We start from the raw sequence: 20006 nt of genomic DNA, 5'->3' as shown, positions 1-20006 counted from the left end.
TCAACCACTTCTCCCAAAATCCGGAGAAAGTAAGCTTATTGTGAAAACAAACATATCAAGCAGAACAGACTTTGATGCTGACCGCAAGGTACTCACACTGAACTAACTGTGCAGTAAAGTGCCAACCTGAGCTGGAGTCAGAGCTCCAGACGTCACTCACGAGGCCACGCACCTGAAAGGCACAACTTAACGCATGACTACTACAGTCTGTGACAGCCTCTGTCGACTCCTAGTTGACAAATTGAAGGATTTTCTCTCCGGTCCGCCCATTCAAGACTTTGTTGAGGCAAAGGGCAACACGGGGTGACTAAAGGACTCAGCGTGGAGTCACATGGGACTCTTCCTGCTCGGCATGTTGCCTGGCCCACTCGCTTCGGAGGCCAGGGGCCTGATTGCTGCGCTGGGATCCAGCCGCAGCGCGTTTTCATTAGGAAGAGGGCCAAGATCATCCGGGAAGGTTCCGGCCCATTAATACATTTGAAACGGCGAGTGAAAGGGTGAGCAGCCGGGGAGGGGGTAATGGGGGGAAAAACGTCAGGGTTGTGGGTTATTTTGAAAGTGGAGAACCCTGTGGAACAAGCATGAGAGCCTTAGTGAATGAATACCCTTTGGATCAGCTCAACCTCATTCTACTTTTTTTTTTTTTTCCCCCCCGAAGCCAATTTTCCCGCAATTTGGGATAAATTGTTTGTGAAATCCCTGTCGCGGCTTCCACTGGGAATCCTTTGACAATAGCTAACGATAGCAGGGATGAAGATCCTCTCAGTGATATCATCAGTTTCCCGTTTCAGACACATGCTTTTTATCTCGATCACAAGCACACGTAGAAACACTTTTTTTTCACTCCCCGACTACAAAAGTAAAGTTTGTATTGGCAAATAGCACACAGCGTGACACTGAAAAGTGGCAACAACGGGTGATGAATATGATATTTCCCCAGCTAGTTGACCCACTGTAGGTGTTTATTACCGGCAAGGCCTTGGCTCGTGCAGGAAAGCAAATCTGCTCAGGTCGGTTTCCACACTAGTTAATATTTTATTGTGCATAGTGGTGTAATGACGCATATTGATTTTTCACCATATCTTATTCATGCAGGCTTTGCGCCCTCGCAAAACGCTAATCACGTACTGTGCGCTCATGGGACACAACATTAGGTACACATTTCCAATCCAGAGACTCAGTAGAAGAGCTGTGTACACATTACACTATGTATTTCAAAGTATGTTGTGAAATTAAACCTTTCATTTTTTTCTATTTGTTTTTTTCTATCAGTGACTGAGTTAGCAGGCAAGCGAATTGAATAAGTTAATTTTTAAGTTGCTCAAGAGTTTGTTAGTGAGTGAGTGAGTGAGTGAGTGAGTGAGTGAGTGAGTGAGTGAGTGAGTGAGTGAGTGAGTGAGTGAATTTGGTGTGTTAGTGAGGGATGTGCGTGAATAAGTTACTTTTGGTGCGTTAATTTAGTCAGTTAGTGAGCTCAGATGAGTTGTCTATTGAGTCAGATGGTGAGTTTGAAAGTGAATAAGTGGAAGAGTCAGTGAGTTAGTTTTAATTTTATGTGAGTCAATGAATTAATGGCCGACTGACTTTGTTAGGAAGTTAGTGCACTACAGTACAGTATTAGTTAGTCTGTGAATAACTTAGTATGTGAACAAGTTAGTTAGAAACACTGGATGAGTTAGTTAATTTAGCTGGAGTAAGTTAATTAGTCAGTGAGTTAATGAGTGAGTTAGTCAATCACTTAGTTGGGAAATTATCATATCAGTTAGTCTGAGTAATTTTGTGCGTGAAGTTCGTAATTAATTTAGTTAGCTAGTGAGTGAATAAGTGAGCTAGCAAGTTACTTGTGAGTGAGATACTTGAGTTGAAAAAAGCTTGAAATATATGATAGCTGTCACCAACATTGTAATGTAAAAATGTAAAAAAAAAAAAAAAAAAAAAAACGCCACCTGCAGGATACAATTTTAAGCCCTGATTGTTCATAATTATACAAATGTATCAAAGAATTGTCCTCGTTCATGACTCTGGTTACAGTGGACAGTTGAGGACTTAGTTTTGTGATGTCGAAGTGCGACGGTAAAGAGGACCAAGGTAAGCACACAAGTGATGCTCAGGGACTAGCAGGTGTTAAAAAATTGCTTTGTGACTTGGCAGTGGTGGTCGTGGTCGGTGCCAATGCAGCTGTCCAACAGGCGTCACACTCAGTGCTGGAAACGAGCAGCTATCTATCACTGTGGCACAAGGACGCAAAGGTGTAATGCTGGTCTCAGCAGAGTGCTTCACACATTTTAATCTGACCTTGCTGAAGACTCTGATATCATCAGTACTACAATTAGAACATATACAGTACCAAATGTTCTGAACTCTGCTTTCCATGCAAGTGGCATGCATATATATATATATATATATATATATATATATATATATATATATATATATATATATATATATATATATATTTTTTTTTTTTTTTTTTTTTTTTCAAAATGGCTCCGTTTCCTGGGGCACTGCCCCCATTTGGCCCTGATGCAAGTGGACTGTAACTGCACAAAATGAAACTGACTCACTATTAACCAATTAACTGACTCACATACTAACTTATTCACTCACCAAATTATTGACTAACTCGTCAACTATCTTGCCCGCTTGTGCACTCACTCATTCACTCACTTAACTAACTCACCCACTTATTCGCCTACTTACTAACTCAATTCAACACAACTACACTGTCTGACTAATTAAAAAAGTAACTCACTGACTAAATGACTCACCAGCTAACTCAAACTTATTACATACCGTAACTTTCGAGCTCGCTCACTCACTCACTCACTCACTCACTCACTCACTTTACTCCATTAAACACAAACTGATTAGTCAACTTAAAAGCGGAAGTCAACCCAAACATATTTTTTTCCAGAATATGTTCTACGCAGGCCCACTAGTTCAAACAAGGCAATATGATTAATATGGAATATGAGTTAAGCAGCAAAATCCACTTGTTTTTAGCCATCTCAGTGGGCGGCCATTTTGTCACTTCTGTCAACTGAAAATGACATCACACAACCTCAGGGCTCAGATAGTGACCAATCATAGCTCGGCTTCAGAAAACAGGTGAGCCTAAACTGCCCGAGATCCTCGTGTGCCTCTATAATCAGATGAACCATTCCGTTTTTCTTGCTGCTGCTCATTGTCTCCTCCTCGTTCTCGTTAAAAGCAAAGTAAAGGCTTCTCGTTGTTATAGTGACAAATCCATATTGCATCATTCTAGCTCAGTTCAACCAAACAAATCTCCCTTGCGTTCTGAAAGCGACGGAACTCTCTACACTATCAGGCCAAGGTTTGGGCAGTTTGTCATTCAATAGCACTAGAAAGTGTGTCCAAACTTTTGACCTCATCAGAAGTGACGGGCCGGAAAGGAATGACCTACTGTCATTCGGGACTCAACAGCCCCATGCCCCCGTCATGGAAACCATGGTAGACCATGAGAAAAAATGAGAGCTGAAAAAATGGCCCACATCCCACGGTTAAATATGTTTTCAGGCACACGGGTACTGCCGTGGCCACAGGGATCATAATGTAAAACTAACATTCCTTGGTGAGTAGGATTACGCAAAACCAAATTAGCACAAAACTTATATGCGAGGGTGGTGCATGGGCCAAGAATTGTGGAGTGTAGTCCGATTCACCTCGACTGGAATGGCAGTTCACCGGTGCCAGAATAAGAACCAGTGCCTATGCAGCTAAAGTGCAAAGAAAGAGTACATTGAGGGTACTTTTTATCTGCCATTGCACCGTAGTTCGTTCCATCATAATAACTGAGTCAGTCTTTTGTTTACATGCCATCAAAAAAAATGCCAGCGTGTAATTCGGTCACCTGTTCATAACTTGCAGGGCGCCAGGCTCGGCCGAATCGCTTTTGTGGAGGAGACAATGGCGACTATGGGAGACTTTTCACGAGCGCGTCGCGCCTTTCTTGACAGCTTTTTGTTTACACTTTCATTACATCTACACTATATTATCTGATACCTACATGCTGAGTCCAATCCGGCTGTCCCGTGCCACACCGGGCACCGGAGAGAGGGCTTATATTACAGCGCATGAATCAAGGCGAAATGAAATGCACTCCGATTGCTTTTCAGCTGGTTTTAATTCATGGCGGAGGTCCGCCGACACATAGTGGGAGACAAAAAAAAAAAAAGAAAGAAAAAAAAGCATTACATGTAATCTCATCACCTCATTCGTTGCTCATGTAATGAGCCCTTTTAATGTGGTTTACGTGCTTTGGTAGGTGCTGCTCTTTTGGTTTGTAACAAAGTTGAAAGAACTCTACACATAACATTGTGGAGTAACCACAAGTCTCTCTACTGGAAAACGAATTCATTGCAAGATCGTCTTTATGACTGTGGAGGGAGCTCCACACTTGAATTAATCAAGAGGCATATTTTGATAGGTGCTGCTGTTTTGGTTAACTGAGGGATTAGCATTTACTTTTCTTGACTAGAGGATGCACCCAGCAATTAGGTATTTATATTTTGCAGTGTGAACAGTCGATGTAAATAAAGAAATAAAGCCAAGTGTGTCTAAGTTGATTTACGCATTTCATTCTCCCGGTGTCAGTTGAAGCGGGATTGACTTTCTCCGTCTCCTCTTTATTGCGGTCCGTGTTCCATTGACGTCTCAATTGTAAAAAATGATATCCCATCGCCTGTCCTCCCGAGATCAAATCAATTTTCCAGTGTTGGATGTCTGTCGCTGGGGCAGAATCCATTATGGTCAATCCAAGCCGGCCGAAGCATTTAACTTGCACATTAACAGGTCCACAGACAGTTGCTCTCAAGTGAGGAGATGCATCAAGTTTTAATACTCCGAAAGCCGCAGAAACCAGTGATAGATTAGTCGCTCCCGTGACTTGACAGTTATGACTTGTGGCTTTTAAACACGGGCGATGAATGTCAACGTCGAGATTTGTCTTGAGTGGTTTGTGGCGTTATTAGCTGGTTGTTCCCATTTGGACGCGTAGGAAGTGCATCCATCAGCAGTTTGGGGCCTGTTGCTGAAAAACAAAATTGCCACTTCCTTCCTTCCAACTTTGACCTTGGTGCAACCAGTGACAACTGATAAGCACATCTGGATATGTGAGGATGTCCCCGTGTCTTCCTTCAAATACAGCATGTTCGCAAAACTGAGAGGTGTGCGTTTCTCCAATGGAATTCTCGATGCTTTCGCAACGAAAGCTTTTCTCACTTTTTTATGCCCACCGCAGGGCAATTGGCGGAAAACTTATCCGTGCCACTCGTTCCTAACTTTCATTATGACGTAACTTCCTCGGAGGACAATGTCACGTTTCCCAGAGCCACTCACTTCCTGCAGTTCACGTTTAAGTCTCACCTGCCCCCTAGTGCCACGTTTCATCATGATCATATATATACTGTGTGTATATATATAGGTTGAGAGATATATATATATATATATATATATGGTGCCAGCCCCTTTAAATAACCCTAAGTAATAAATTACTCATACTTTTGCTAGCAACTCAAGACAAACGCGCCGGCTGGTAGTATCCACAAAAACTTCTAAGTCTGGTCATTTACATGTATAAGTCAGGGCACCACTGCATCAAAAGAATGAGGTAATATTTGCAAAGGATGCTTGCAATAAATCCTTCGGTCACATGATTTTTCCATCTCTGTGGTACCTCCGTATAAGAGCCAGTAATTGCTCGAGCTGTGGCCTCAAAGTGCTTCTATTCAAAGGCCTGTCTGTTTGTAAGCACACAATTGCAGCCAGTTATGTTTTGATATGACAAGTGTTCGGGCACTTGATGGCAGTTAGATAAACCAGCATCCTTTTAAAGCCTTACTTTCTCTCTCTTCTTTCTCTCATCTTCCAAGCCCCTGAAAAGTTTTCTTCAACAAAGAGACGACCACTTTCTTTTTCATTCGTCGCTCGCTCTGCTGAAAGTGTTGAAATGGTTACAAGCGCTCGGCGGTTGATTCTGTGATGAAAATAAAAACGCCGGGTTGGCGGTGGAATTGGAAGTTCAGAAGAGCTGCCGTGACAGGCTGTGACAAGACACTGGAAGTGGTAGCGGCAGACGCCATTAGTGCTCCGGGCAGGGAGGATGACTCGGCACATTGCCGTTCTCGTCGCCAAGCAGAGAAACTCCGATAAGATCTCGGAGATTGGGCGAAAGGAAAAGCTCGCCATTGTGTCAACATGGAAAGTTGAGGTTTTTTTCTGCCCCAATATTATCTTTGTACATAAAAAGGTGAAATATCTTCAACTGGAGGGACATTCTGAAGCGAAAAAAAAAAAGTTCAAACGCGCAGTGAGTCTTGCGCTGATACGAAAATCATGATCTGCCGGCATTTGCTATATGAAAATGTCTTTTGAGAGTGTGATTCTTTTTTTCTCATTGCAGTTTCTTTTTTCTTTTTCAAATGAAACATTTTTCGAGTAGGATTATGACATCACACAAATGTTTATTTATTTCATATGTTCTTACGCTAGTTCTCTTTGTCGTTTCGAACCAAGAGTTAGCAGAAATGGCTGCCAGATTTTGTGTCAAGAAATCACGGAGTAAGTCTCACACAGTGAGACGCGCTTTAAAAAAAAAGGTTGAATTTGTTCAAAACAAGGTTATTATAGTTGACGAAAACGAACAAAATAGCTAACCTAAAATTGAAAAAACATTTTCGTGAAGAAATTAAATAAAATGAGTGCTTTAAAAAAACAACTAACTGCAACTACATTTTATCTTTATAAAACTTTATAAAACTGAAAAAAATATTTAATTTAATATAATTATAAGAAAAATGTCCTTTGTAGTATTCTTTGTCAATTTCATTCATGAACTTTTGGTGTTTATTTTCAAATGAATTAATTTTGGTATTACTATATGTCGGTACGGAGCAAAGAATAAATGAATATCCGCATTGCTGTATATCGGTACAGAAGAAAGAAGGCTGAAGAGAAACTAAAGTCATAATAACGAGCAATAACTATTATGAAAAATCCAAAACGATAATCAAATGATAACTCTGGTTTAAAATGTCTTCCTCACCTTTTGACCCGTACTGGTCCCGTCCTCTTTTTTTATGCATTGAGTGTCTAACAAAGGAGCTAACGCTTAAGGCCCAGCACGAGGACAATGGCACGTCGCCCGTCAGATGCGACAGCGCGACCCGGGCCTTCGATAACGACCTCGCACTTCCCGCTCACGCGTGTTTGGAGACGTGCGTTGGCTTTGTACCTTTTGCTTTATTATCCGTCCTCGGCTGTGGCCCGCAGCCATTCGCACCAGCTGAAGTTGTGGACGTAGATCAGATGAGGAGCAGGAGGCTTCAAAAGCTTCAAAGCGAAGCTCGCTCAGAGCGCCGTGTAAATTAGGCCGGTTACATATGCACGAGCTCGCCATGCCCACAGGTCATGCGCCAGTCCAAAGACGACGGTGATCTTGCTTTCTCACAAGAATCAGGTCTGCAATATTTTACTTTTTTTTTCTCCAAAAAATTACAAATTTATTCTTTTTCAATTATCACTTTTTCCTCACAAGATGACCTATTTTTAATCATTTGTGACATTTTGCTTAGTAGAAGACTTTTTGTTTTACCTTTCCTGCTCCAAAGACATTTGTAGTACTTTTTTTTGTTGAAATAATAAGATATCATTCCAGTTACTTATTACTTCTTGTGTTATATTTTTTCTCAAAAGAACACACTTTGAGACCTTATGAATTCTTTTCAACAAAGAAGGACTTTTTCTTTCCTGTTTCCTCATGATTTTTTTTTTTCCCCCTTGAAAAAAAAACAACACCACATTTTGAGCGCTTATGGCTTTTTTCTTGAAAAAAATGCATCGGTGTACCTTAGCGAAGGCCATGTTATTGTTTGAATACACAAAGTGTACTTCTCTTTGTTTTATGTTGAGTTTGACAGTAAACCACAAATGGGAGTGGCATTAAACAGCTTGAAAAAAAGCATTTGGCTTATTTTTTTGAAAATACCTCTCATTATCTGCCGAAATGCTGCTAGTTGTGAATCGCACTTCTATCTCAAGTTTGCGTTCGCACGTCAAAGCAAAAAATCACTCGATTGATCCCATGAAAAACTCGGAAGTCAGTCACTTTAAAATTCATATTACATTCATTTATTGGTGATTTAGCGTGGTCATAGAAAGACTTAAACTCATGAGGCAAAGTGAAACAGTACCTCTGGAAATTTTCTCTTTCAGCAAATTCTCATTTCCACTACTATCTGTCTGTGACCCCGTCGCGTTGATCAGTTTAACAGAAGGGAACGGAAGTCATTTCCTGACACATTTTTATTGATCTTTTTCCGGCCGTGCCGTCAGAAGGTAGTTGTGCTAAATAAGCGAGACGCGTCCTAGCTTGTTGTCCATTCTGCAGCGGTGGGGCCAGTGGCCAGCTGATCTGTCAAGCGGGCTGTCTTCTAAAGGGCATTCCCCATCCATCCTGACAGTAACGGTGGAGGTCAACAACAAACAAGTCCGTCACAGCGTCCCAAAAAAAAGATAGAGCGTGGCGTCTGATTGCTCCCTTAGTGACCTTGGAATTTTCTTCCAGAGGGAAAAAAAAATCATTAAAAACCTGACAGACAAACACTTGACTGCAACTTACAATGTCAGTAGTCAACCTTGAAAGTGTGAATGAACAAAGATTTGTTTTGACAACATTAAGACAAAAACATGCTTTGTACTCACTGGTTTGTCTTGTTTGACACTGTAAATTTCAATTTATTCAATTTATAGAACTTGGGGTCACCAGCATGGTGCGTGCGGGCGCGAGGTTACCCTCAAACGTGCCTGTTCTAGGATGGGCCCTGGATTTGAATTTATATTGTAAGACTCCGTGATAGGTTTTCCTTGTAATTATTTATTTATTTTTCAAAAAAATGCATCTATTTGCAACACTGCGGCGATTATTGTAGGATTACGACTTCTTTCTCACAAATACCCTACTTTTTCTTGACTTTTTCTTCAAAATGTTCAACTTTCTGTATATGTCGCCTATATACTTTTTTTTCTTCTTAAATAAGTAGTATAGAAAATTGGTGGATGGATATTATGACTGTTACTTGAATTATCTTATCTAAAATAATTTGTAACAGTTTCTTAACTCATTCACTGCCGGACATTTTCAGACACTGTTTTACCTTAACGTATGAAAAAATGTTAAAAAAATATAAATAAATTCCTGGGATTGAATTGCAGGACTGTGAAAAGACAATTTGTCAATGGCAGTGAATGAGTTAATAGAAAAAAAGTGTTTTCTGGCAGCTTGTGGCATTTATAGGCAACTTCAAACAATTAATTACTCATGGATTTTTGGTATTTACTTGGTCCCTATCTTCCCTGGATAATGAGGGTTGACTTTTTCTTTTCACGGCTCTTATAAGATTGTTTCGAACACTTTGCTGTTAAGATTTTGACTTTTTTCTTGAACAAATTACAATTTTTGTTGTTTGATTGTGCATACAGCTTTGACTATTATAAAACCCCGCGCACATTTTGCAACGCTGGTAATACGAATGTCGCAGCTATATTTAACATTGTTTCGAATAAACTTCAGTTCTGTTTGTATAAACGGCAAACAAAAGTCCTCAAGTGACACGAAACACCCCCTGAAGTGTCACGTATTGCTATAGTGCCGCTGCGTGTATGCGCAAGCCGATTGTTTATGAGCGGGGCCTTCTGAGAGACGCGTTGCGTGCCCGAGCGGAACGCGGCGAACCGGTGAACCCTCGAACCTTGAAATGCAGATCTGAGGCCCGCCGAGGAGCGATGACAGCTGTCATATAGCTGCTGTGATGAAGCAAAACCGAGAAAAAAAAAAAAAAAAAGAGAGAGAAAAGAGGGCGAAAAAAGAGAAGAAGCAGCAACTTTTGTGTTGACACAGGAGGATTGTTCTTCCATATTTTTTTAGGATTGTGCTAGTCAGCATAAAAGGTGGCGGATTGAGGACTAAATAAAATGCTGCGAGTGACCACTTGAAACGCAGAGGCTGCGCTGTGGGGGATTCTGCCTCCTTTGTTTGGATGCTAATATGCTGCTGTGATAGCAATATTGGAGGAAGGGGGTCCTCCACTGCCTTTGATACCCATTACCCACCCTCCCTTCACACACCTCCTGTATCTTTTTTTTTTTTTTTTTTACAAGCCTGGCATAACAATAAGACAATCCCTTGGAGAGTACATTTATTTTGTATTTTTCGTCTCCATCCACTGACCTAAAGGCACCAAGCGCCCATCAACTTGAGCCTAATAGCACCTCAGTAATCAAACTGCATGGTACGTACATGCTCTGTTGTTGTCCAAAGGAGCAATAATCTCCTCTTAATTCATATTTAATGTAACTGCAAGATTATTGGATTGTCCTGCAGCAGCCCTTTCTCACCATAATTTAGTAGGATTCCACACACAAAAAAAGGAATATAAAACAAGGTACTAAGTAGAAAATGCAGATTTTCGGGTTTGCTTTAATTTCCTTTTAGTAATGAATGCAATGAATATGATAAGCCCTAACTGCTTTTACATTATGGCTTAATACGCTAACAACTATACATTGTAATACAGTGTATACAGTCAGTGTAATTAGGTCCAATACAAGAGCTGTGAGATAACTAGAAACTAGTAGACACTAGGTTGTATGAACGTGGGGGGGGGGGCAGATCGTGTGAAGATGTGAGTGAACCTGTAGTGCAAAAATGAAATAATATATATATTACTTTTCCTTTTTTTTCTCTGTTATGTTCGTTATTTTGCTTTTTTTTTAATTGTTATTTGATTTCTTGCTTCTATTTTTTAAATTAGTTTACTTATTGTGTTTTGTTTTTGGTAGTTTAATTTTACTCATTATTTTTTTATTTGTTGTTGTTATATTCTTGTTTCTGTTCTTATGTTTGTACATTTTTCCCCTTCAACTTTATTTAATTTTTGTATTTATACTCATTATTTGGTCTCTTTCTTTTCTTCTCTGAGGCTACTACGCACCCACAGTGACCACAAACAGCCTCTCGTGAATCGAACACAAATACCTTCACTTTTTGTATGCTCGCCTACAAAATTTCCCCGTTGGTTCCGGCTGAGCCGATGTCATAATAAGTGACCTGCTCGTATCCTCTGTGTCCTCGCTCACTGTGTAAAATGAGCCCCCATTGCACCCCCTTGAACTAGAGGTTATAGATCAGGGTCCCTATATGAGCCAGAATGCTCAGTGTGTTCGTGTGTTCTTTTGTGTGTGTGCGCGTGTGTGTGTGTGTGTGTGTGGGCAAAGTCACGTGAGACTGCAGACAGGAAATGGACAGGAGGGGATCAAAATGAGTGATGGGGCGGCGTAGTTGAGGGGGGAAAAAAGAAAACAGCAAAGTAAGAGCAAGGACCTTCTCCAGTTTCATTTTAATAGCGGCGGGCCATTTTTCTCCCTTTACGCTAAGCACAGAGCTGACCATTATAGGGCCTCTCTGCAGAATGTGTCAAGCTGCTGCTATTAAAAACACTATTTGCACTGTCAGCTCCTATGAGCCAAATCTATGACCCCCCCCCCCCCCCTCCTCCCAAACCTCCACACAACCATCCTCTTTTTTTTTTTTTTTTTTTCTTCCCAACTTTCCACAATAACTATCATCCGTTAAAGGCGGCGGGCCCATTACACTTGGCCCGTTCACACCGGCTTGCATTAAGCTAATATTATCTATTCCCAGTGTGCCCCCCCCCCCCACAGACACACGCACGGCTCCCCTTCCCCGTAGTAACCCATCAATTATTAATATCTCTTCGCTCGCGGCTAATGTTTTGCTCTGCATTATTTAAGGCCATCTTCATTTATCAATAAACATAAATGTTAAACAAAGAAATGCTGATGAGCGTGAAGAAGAAAAAACAAGTTTATGAGATGATTTGGAAAAAGGGAGGTGATTTATGGAGGTGATATTCATCGGGAATAAGAGCGTTGTAAAGCCCAAGAGGCGGGGGACATTGTGACACACGGAGTGTGTGGGGGCTGGTCAGCTTGTTTGTAGTCGCGATAATGTTGCGAAGGGGAACTTTTGATACGATTCGTTTAGTACAATACAGTACGTGACTAAGGTAAAACGAATCTCGAACCATCCTCCGCCACTGAAGTGAATGCAAATGTTCATCCGTTATAATTATTAATATGGCGAAAATGTCAAATAATATCATACATGAGCTTTCGGGGTTCATTTTGAATGTACTTATTTCAGTATTGCCGTACGTCCTTACGTAATTATGAAGGTCAAACAGTCATTTGGGGAACTGTAGTTTCCATTACTTTATTACACACTACTAACTAGCCTTTTTTAATCTTGTACTCGGCTTGACAAATACTCCATGTATTTAAAACAAAAACTGAAAACTAAAACGAATACTAAAACTAACACAAACTAAACTAGAATGAAGTGTTTTCCAAAAAATGAAAACAAACAAAAAAGAACTCTAAAAAGTAATTAAAACTAGTGGAATTTAAAAAAATACCCAAATCAAAATGAAATAAAAGCTAACCGTAACGAAAAACCCCAAACAATTATAATCCCGCTGTGCCCTGTTCACCACTGAATGCTGAGAATTCCTCACAGTCGAGAGGACTGGGGTAAATATAGCTTCTGACATCTACTGTAAGCTGCTGCGGAATTTAGGTGAGACAAAGGGGAAGATGGTGTGCAGAGTGGGTGGCATTGCGCCTCCTCCAGCAAAATAATAACAGCCAAGACTGCGCCACACAATCCACTTGTTATTGTCCTTCAGTCTGAATGGACAGATTAGGACGCACGCCGCACAAAGAACGGCGGCCTGCAACCGCAGCGATATGAGGACATTTATAGTGACACCGGAGGGGTGCGTTCCCTCGTACCTAAAGATCCAAACGTGACTGTCGCGCAGAGCCCCCTTGTCAAGGTGCTTAAGTTGGCGGATCGTGACAAAGCGCCGAACGCGTGATTTACAGTTCGCGGTGAGCGCTTTTCACAGTTAATTAACCTGCTGATGGCAAAGGAGTGGAAGTCGCAAGTTACAATGTAACTGCAATGCTGAGTAGGTCTGCTTTGTTTTTACCATGAAAACAGAAAGATCTTTAGGACCTCTTTCAGGGAGTCTCATGTGGTTCAGTCCCTCTGAACTACTGTATAATTTGCCTCTGTGATAAACTGCATCTTTATATGGAGGCTGAAATGTCACCTTTTTGTACATAAAGTAATGCTAGTCAAGAAAGTTTGACTGTATATGCATATATATTTAAGTGCCATATCATGTGGTAGCTGGAAACAAGCTTTGTTTTCCTCTGCTCCCCGCTCGGCAGTTGAACTCCAATTTTTTCTGCAAATTTAGAGGCCTTTTCTTAATCGTGACATTTTTGTTGAATTCTGAATTTTAAAAGCGGAATTCAAGTCGGAAATTGTCTTTGCTTTATTATATTCTTTGTGCCCCCAGTATTCTAAACTCAGTATTCAGATTAATATTGTGGACTATGAACTAAATTGAAAAATTCACACATTTTTATCCATCTCTGGCAGCTGCAATTTTTTCCTCTTCTTCCACCTGCTATGCACTGAAACTGAGGTCGCAAAGGCCAAACTCAGTAAATAGGTGAGCCACAGCATTTGCAAGTGGATATTTGTCAAGAAATTTCAAAATCTAATCTTTTGGAGTATGCGCAGAATAAAAAATAGTCCTGTGTTTTATTAATGTAGTGCTTTGGTTAACATTCTGTATGTTTATCTACTATTCACATCTGCGGGAAAATAAGCCAGCCCCAATGTTGTACAACCTACTTTATTGTGAGAAAACATTGGAGTACGAGCTGATGATTCTCTCTCTGTGTTTTCAAAACAAGGCCCATTACCAGCGCGAGGTCAAGGACTCTGGGATTAGTGCCTGATTTGTTCTGGCCCGTTACGATTTAGGGGCGTGGGGGGTAGACACTTTGAATGCGGAACATTATCACTCGCAAGATGATTCTGTGGAAACTCGATCCGCGGCGCGTTGAAAGCCGCATCGTCACCTGTTAGCGGCGCACCTTCTCGTCTCCGGGGTCACCGGGTGGTTGCCACCCAGGACGGAATGCAATATGGAGCATGGTGTGTGTATGATTCATTTCCTTTGTAATTACAGGGTGTCCTCTCATTTTTAGCAGCTGACTATTCAAACAGGTGGTGGGGAGATGTGCCCAAACAGGGCATGCTTACGTCTAAGCTGTATGTGTGTGTCTTCGTATCGATTTTCAAACAATGCCACCTTTGAATTCTGCTGACATACAAAAGTTGTACTATGTTAGCGTCTCACACTAGGCACTAGCCGCTAATTGGCTACCTGGAAAATGTTTATGAAGAAAGGACTTTTTTTCTGACCTTCTGTAACCCGAAAATGTGCATTTGAGTCACATCTGTTCGTGCTATTTGAGAAAAATAAGATCTGTGAGAAGATGTAGATTAAGTTAGCTGCTCGCTAACAAATGTAGACTGCTATGTTAGCAATTAGCTAGCCATTAACTGTTGACCTGCCAACTGTATTTGTGAAAAAAATGTTTTTATTTGCATCTTCTGCATCAATTTATACTTTTTGACAAGGAGGAACAAGATCTCAACTGCTACATTAGCTTCTCAAGCTAGCCACAGACTGGCTAGCTTTATTTAAATCCTCTTCACTGATAATCTAACCTCAATGTCTACAAAGTATTTTACAACCAATTAATGGGTATAAATGTGTATCCCATTCTCCATTTATTCACGTGCATATTTGTAATGTAAATTTTTGACTCATTTACATCAAACCTTGAGGCTGTGTGGTAAAACAATTTCCGAGGGATGTTAAGTTAAAAAAAAAATGCATTGATCAGATAAGAACACGTAAATCATTATTGACTCTTGTCCTTTTTTAACTGCTCTCCTAAGGACTACGTAATTGTCTATCCGTTTATATTAGTGGTTCAGGGTTGTTTCATAACATGCTTTGATATGTTTATGGTTGTAATGTGCGTCATACAGTATGTACATTTAGAACGAGCACTTAAATGAGCAACGTGTATTCCGAATAATCATTTTGTCTTATAACTGAGTATTTTGTTAATAGGTCAAATTTTTCCGTCGCACATTCGCTAATAATATTCATTTCTTAACCAATGTGTATGCGTGAGTGACTTATATGTGGGTTGTGTCTATTGGGAAATACAATGGTGGTGTCGGACTGCACTGATCTACGGTATAGGACTCAATGAAGCAGCCCTCTCCCAAGGCACTATGGGATGTATATAGACAAAACATTAGTGTGTGTGTATAACGCCAGAAAAAAAGATAAATCTATCTCATTAATCCCTTCTTCTCCCGGGCTGAGTGTCCCTTCTGAGGGAATTCGGACTGAAGAAGTACTTGGATGGTCACTTTGTGCATCATTACTGGTACTAAGAGGAAGAATAGTGGTTATAATAGTAATAGTTAATAGTGGTTTGTATTAAAGTTTTTACTGGACTTATGTAAGGATCATAAATAAAGTTGAGTTGATAAATGATTAAGTTTTCTCTTTGAATCCATGCATTAGAATTCGGTTTGTAATCACATGAATGTTAAACCTTTTGATAAATATTGCATTTGTGGAATAAGAGTTAAATCACCCGTTTTGAGCCATCTGCGGGGGTGGCCATTTTGTCACTTCTGTCGGCTGAAAATGACATTGCTCGGGGCTCAGGTAACGACCAATCACAGATGACCTGTTTTATGAAGCTGAGCAGTGAGTGGTCGTTACCTGAGCCCTGAGCAGTTGTGATGTCATTTTCAGTCGACAGAAGTGACAAAATGGCCGCCCCCTGAGATGGCTAAAAACGGGTGAATTTTGCAGTTTAACTCAAATTCCAAAAATGCAATATTAATCAGAATGCTGTGTTTCAACTAGTGGGCCTGCTGGGAACATATTCTTGAAAAAAATATGTTTGGGTAGATTTCCACTTTAAGTATCACTCAGTTGTTGGATTGTGTTGTCGACTAACGTGTTGTTAACACGTTAACGGCATTTCAGAAGTTTCCATGATTTTCATCCATAGAGATCAAACTTGAATTCATTCCACACCATCTCCACTCTAATAGAGGATTGATGATGTGAACAGTCCCTGTCATCTGACCATGGATTGTAGATGCCATTGATTTTTTTTTTTTAAGTCTAAAATTACATTGATTCCCCCCTCCATATGAGATGGCGAAGGAGTCCATAAAAGAGATAAAGAGGTCATAACCATTTTACCAGCCTGTAGTCTCCCTCACAAAGATTTAGGAGGCCGTGAAAGTCTGATGGTTAAAAATAAAGCTTGTTGAGTACGCAACAAAAGGATAGGAACATACGCCTGTAAAATAACAGTCAATATGTTTGGTAGATTTTTCACTTGAGGTTGTATTGAAATGTTTTATTTCTCTCAAGGAGCGTTGCAAAGGATAAAATTAGTTTAGACTCACCAGGGCTGAAACCCAAGTTGATTGCAAATTCAATTAGAAGTGCATTCCTCTCCTCATTTTAAAGGTTGGCGGACATTTGATACACCTGAAGCCAGATGATTTCCCTATGGATAAGGACACTAAATGTCAAGTTTAGGCCTTAAATGTTTGTTTACCCTTTTGCAAAGTTCCAGGGCGATCCCTCACGGACCATTTGGTTTCCTAAGCATTCACTGGTTTAGCTGTGTTTGGCCTCCACTCACAAGGAAAATGAGTTTCAGGGTTTAGGTTGAGGTATTGCAATGTTTAGAATTCTCATCTCATTTCCTAAATTAGAAATTATTCATAGTGAGAAAAAAATGTCCCATTGGAAATAATGTTTTTGACCTCACATTCATCTTAAGAGCAAACAAATGTAGTCTTTTATGCTAAGATTTTAATTTGGATTATGTTTTTGGTTTTTTTTGTCCGTCAGATGGTGCTTTTTCCCCAATGTCACACCTTTTGCTAACTAGTCTGCCGTGATCAGTCTTTGATGCCCAACTTCAAAAGTTTTTTCTCTTCACATAGTCCACACACACACTACATGGCGCCTTTACTCACAGTTCAATCCGTTCCATCCCCGCGGTTGTAACTCAAATCACTCGTATTTCAAAGCAACGTTTCCCACCGAAATGCATGGAAATGCTATTCATGTGTTCCAGCCTAAATAAAAAAACACAATACAATTTTATTTATATAGAGCATTTCATAACACACATTTGTGTGTTTTTTTAAATAGCACTCTATAGTATTGTATTGTGTAAAATATGAATATATTAAAATAGCAAAAACATACAAATAGAACACAAAGAAATAGATTTGGCAACATTTTCTTTAATTCAGTGGGGTAATATGAGTCGTTTAACACAGAGAATATACCACAATAGCTATGCTAGTTTTGTTTGCCATTTGCAGTTAGCTAGCAAACTTTCATAAGATAAAGTTGATTTTCCTTAGATAATTATTATATACTCATGTTTACGTACCTGTCAAGTCGTACGCTTTCAGCGTAATTTGTACGAAAACACCTTTCCAAACATACATGTATGAAACAAACATGTAAGATTCAGTACACTGCGGGGTTGACAGGTATGTGTTTAGTTTTACGGTAAACTTCGAATGCAAATGGCAGTACACAGCCTGAAGCAAGTATACTTGGCTTTGGAAGGACTGATCGTTATCAACCAAACTTCACGCTGCATGATCAGGGAGGCCATAATACACACATGGTTAGAAAAACCCTCTCTCCCAAGTCAGTTAAGCATATTCGAACAAAAAAAAAATGTAAACTTTTCGATGCAGCTCCTGTATCGGATCTAATTGGTCAATGTTGTGTTGTTGACAGGAAACACACGGTTATTAATTCATCCCCTCACCTTTACACCTCGCATGCCCTCGGGCCTGGACAGGAGCGTAAGAGGTGAAGTTAGATTTCAAACCTGTCAATGTTTCAATTCATCTGTCAGGATGACGACGGACGTGCAAGTGTTTGTTTGCCCTTCCAGTCGTCTTGAGCTGGGGTTCACACTCGGAAGATCACCCCCCCCTCATGAAAAGGAAGCAACTCTTCCAAAAAGTTCTTCCTCCTGAGATGTCATTTTCCTCACTTGTACATGTGTACAGGTTGAAGGTTGCTCTCTCTGTGAGTTTCAAGGTCAAGCTCTCAAGAAGGTTCAGGAAACAAATAAGAAAAGTCTTGGACACTATTTCCTCAAATAGTGGCTAACAACTACGGTGTCATCCTCTTAAAAATGGACGACTCCCTTAAAGAAAGAATATGTTCTATGCAAGCCCACTAGTTGAAACAAGGCAGTCTGATGAATATTGCGTTTGTGGAATAAGAGTTAATCCACCCGTTCTAAGCCATCTCCGGGGGCGGCCATTTTGTGTCGACTGAAAATTACATCACATCACATCACATCATTCTGTCAACTGCTCACGGCTCAGGTAACGACCAATCACGACTGACCTGTTTTCTGAAGCTGAGCCATGATTGGCCGTTACCTGAGCCCTGAGCAGTTGACAGAAATTACAAAATGGCCGCCCTCTGAGATGGCTTAAAACGGATGGATTTTGCTGCTTAACTCATATTCCACAAACACAATACTAATCAGAATGCCGTGTTTCAACTAGTGGGTCTGCTGGGAACATATTCTTGAAAAAAAAAGAAAAAAAGTGATTGGGTTGATTTCCGCTTTAAATAAAGACCCACATTAAGGCACACATTCGCATTCAACGCTCCTTTTTTTTGGTCTGCTGAGTGATCACTGCACACCAGGAAATGATGGTTTGTATTTGGTGAGAGCCACAAAAGAGAGAGGAAATAAGATATAGTGTGATGGGATGTGTGGGATCCTGTAAGAAATGGGAAAAAAAAATGAATCTATTATTGCCTTTTACACATCACAGATGCGCGAGACAACACATGGAGGTAAAGAAGAGGATTTCAAAGGCAGTTGTTGACATTCATCTCGGGCAAATCCGCATCCTAGCGTCAGATAATGCCTCAGAAATGCAGGAAGACGTGTGCGGTCGGAGCTTTAAAGTTACTTTCTGTACTTATTCAACTCATTTGTCAAGAAGCTACAAGACGGCCTGGCAGCAATCTGGAAGGATATTAACTGCAGAACACATGAGAACATGCCTTGTGATGAATTTGTGAGCCATTTTTCCAATTATAGGCACATTTTTACCGAATGTCTCAACAATAGAAAATGTGTCATATCTTATAACCTATTTATCGTGCATCGTTTTGAGTTAACTCACCAGACTGAGGTACAGTTATTTACAATCACTCACCATTATTCCCATAGAAAAATAAGGGGATTGATTTATGACTCACTTTGCTCACTTCCGGTGAGCATTCTTTTCATCTTTTTTGCGATTTCAATATTGTCATTAAAAAAATAAAAAATGTTTTGCTACTCTGTGGTCATTATCACATTGGTTGTACGAAGTCTATACCGGGACGTTGGTCAACCACGGATTTGATTTCCGATGTTTACGTCAATATTCAGCCTAGGCTCGGAGTAGGCAAAGAAAAAGGAGACAGGACTCTTGAAACTATCTTACGAAAAAAAGAGACGTGACAACTGTCAAACGGGGCTCGTCTTGAAACCGACAGCAGCAGGATTTGAAGTTCCTCACAGCAGCCAATTAGCAGAGGCCACATATGAGTGTTTACAAAAAAAAAAACAAGGCTTTGACGATGACCAAATGGCGTCGACCGATCCGAAAACGATAAATTGTTCAGCCCTGGTGGAGTGTGGTTCTTGACCTGTTCAGTGTGTAAAATGCCTTGAGATAGCATCTCATGAATTGTAAATAAATATTTAAAAAGTGGACTTAGCTTGACTTGATACTCACTGAACTGAAGTCACACGAGATTTGCTGATTTACACACTGGCAGCTCCACCACCAACATTTTTTTGTGACTATCCGATGTCGACTATTACCGGACCTTTTGTTGTCAGCTATCCTCGCGTGTCAGATATAATGGACTCATATGTTGCAG

General features: G+C 40.4%; 1 long non-coding RNA gene across 1 annotated transcript in view; it reads left to right on the top strand.

The window, feature by feature from the left end:
- The window catches only part of LOC147137387 (uncharacterized), a 66649-nt gene extending 47339 nt beyond the window's left edge, over positions 1 to 19310 (top strand). The window contains exon 3 of the long non-coding RNA XR_015089410.1: positions 18902 to 19310. This is a non-coding gene — a long non-coding RNA (uncharacterized LOC147137387). The remainder of the gene's footprint in view (positions 1 to 18901) is intronic.
- The last annotated feature ends 696 nt before the right edge of the window (positions 19311 to 20006 follow it).

This window comes from Filicampus tigris, chromosome 13 (assembly GCF_054856515.1).
Source record: "Filicampus tigris isolate MCC_2025a chromosome 13, RoL_Ftig_1.0, whole genome shotgun sequence".
Taxonomy (NCBI): domain Eukaryota; kingdom Metazoa; phylum Chordata; class Actinopteri; order Syngnathiformes; family Syngnathidae; genus Filicampus; species Filicampus tigris.
The sequence above is the reverse complement of the archived record's forward strand: the minus strand, read 5'-3'. Positions and strand labels throughout refer to the sequence as shown.